The following is a 1,369-nucleotide window of genomic DNA, read 5'->3' on the forward strand; positions in this document are numbered from 1 at the left end:
TGGTACGAGAAGCAGGAGCAGGATGGCCCATTCTGTGAAGGGGACAGGAAAATTATTGATTCATATAGTTAGCGTGTGTGCCACTTTAGCTTAGTGGTAGAGCGTCTGCTTCGTAAGCAGAAGGTCGTCAGTTCAATCCTGGCAAGTGGCTTACAGCAGCATTAGGCTCTAGTCGGGTATGAGGAGCAGGAGCAGGTTTGCTCACTCCGCAAAGGATACAGGAAGATTATTGATTTATGCAGTTATCTGGTGTGTCACTTTAGCTTAGTGGCAGAACGTCTGCTTTGAGAGCAGAAGGTGGTCAGTTCGATCCTGGTAAGTGGCTTATAACACCATAAATATCTGGTCTGGTACGAGAAGCAGGAGCAGGTTTGCTCACTCCGCAAAGGATACAGGAAAATTATTGATTCATATACTTAATCTGTGCGCAACTTTAGCTTAGTGGTAGAGCGTCTGCTTTGTAAGCAGAAGGTCGTCAATTCAATCCTGGCAAGTGGCTTACAGCAGCATTAGGCTCTAGTCGGGTGTGAGGAGCAGGAGCAGGTTTGCTCACTCCGCAAAGGATACAGGAAGATTATTGATTCATATAGTTAGTGTGTGTGCCACTTTAGCTTAGTGGTAGAGCGTCTGCTTCGTAAGCAGAAGGTCGTCAGTTCAATCCTGGCAAGTGGCTTACAGCAGCATTAGGCTCTAGTCGGGTATGAGGAGCAGGAGCAGGTTTGCTCACTCCGCAAAGGATACAGGAAGATTATTGATTTATGCAGTTATCTGGTGTGTCACTTTAGCTTAGTGGCAGAACGTCTGCTTTGAGAGCAGAAGGTCGTCAGTTCGATCCTGGTAAGTGGCTTATAACACCATAAATATCTGGTCTGGTACGAGAAGCAGGAGCAGGTTTGCTCACTCCGCAAAGGATACAGGAAAATTATTGATTCATATACTTAATCTGTGCGCCACTTTAGCTTAGTGGTAGAGCGTCTGCTTCGTAAGCAGAAGGTCGTCAGTTCAATCCTGGTAAGTGGCTCACAGCAGCATTAGGCTCTAGTCGGGTGTGAGGAGCAGGAGCAGGTTTGCTCACTCCGCAAAGGATACAGGAAGATTATTGATTTATGCATTCATTTTGTGTACCACTTTAGCTTAGTGGCAGAGCGTCTGCTCTGTAAGCAGAAGGTCGTCAGTTCAATCCTGGCAAATGGTTTATAGCACCATAAATTTCTGGTCTGGTACGAGAACCAGGAGCAGGATGGCCCATTTTGTGAACGGGACAGGAAAATTATTGATTCATATACTTAATCTGTGCGTCACTTTAGCTTAGTGGTAGAGCGTCTGCTTCGTAAGCAGAAGGTCGTCAGTTCAATCCTGGCAAGTGGCT

The 1,369-nt window shown here is 46.2% G+C and overlaps 8 non-coding genes across 8 annotated transcripts; all 8 read left to right on the forward strand.

The window, feature by feature from the left end:
• Positions 1–79: 79 nt before the first annotated feature.
• On the forward strand, positions 80–151 carry Pmar_PMAR014226. The gene has a single exon. It is a non-coding gene; the product is annotated as a tRNA-Thr (tRNA).
• Positions 152–253: 102 nt separating this feature from the next.
• Positions 254–325, forward strand: Pmar_PMAR014227. The gene has a single exon. It is a non-coding gene; the product is annotated as a tRNA-Ser (tRNA).
• Positions 326–427: 102 nt separating this feature from the next.
• Positions 428–499, forward strand: Pmar_PMAR014228. Its single transcript has one exon. It is a non-coding gene; the product is annotated as a tRNA-Thr (tRNA).
• A 102-nt stretch (positions 500–601) lies between these two features.
• On the forward strand, positions 602–673 carry Pmar_PMAR014229. The gene has a single exon. It is a non-coding gene; the product is annotated as a tRNA-Thr (tRNA).
• A 102-nt stretch (positions 674–775) lies between these two features.
• Pmar_PMAR014230 lies at positions 776–847 on the forward strand. Its single transcript has one exon. It is a non-coding gene; the product is annotated as a tRNA-Ser (tRNA).
• A 102-nt stretch (positions 848–949) lies between these two features.
• Positions 950–1,021, forward strand: Pmar_PMAR014231. The gene has a single exon. It is a non-coding gene; the product is annotated as a tRNA-Thr (tRNA).
• A 102-nt stretch (positions 1,022–1,123) lies between these two features.
• On the forward strand, positions 1,124–1,195 carry Pmar_PMAR014232. Its single transcript has one exon. It is a non-coding gene; the product is annotated as a tRNA-Thr (tRNA).
• Positions 1,196–1,297: 102 nt separating this feature from the next.
• Pmar_PMAR014233 lies at positions 1,298–1,369 on the forward strand. The gene has a single exon. It is a non-coding gene; the product is annotated as a tRNA-Thr (tRNA).

Source organism: Perkinsus marinus, assembly GCF_000006405.1.
Source record: "Perkinsus marinus ATCC 50983 genomic scaffold scf_1104296934332, whole genome shotgun sequence".
In the NCBI taxonomy this organism is placed as follows: domain Eukaryota; phylum Perkinsozoa; order Perkinsida; family Perkinsidae; genus Perkinsus; species Perkinsus marinus.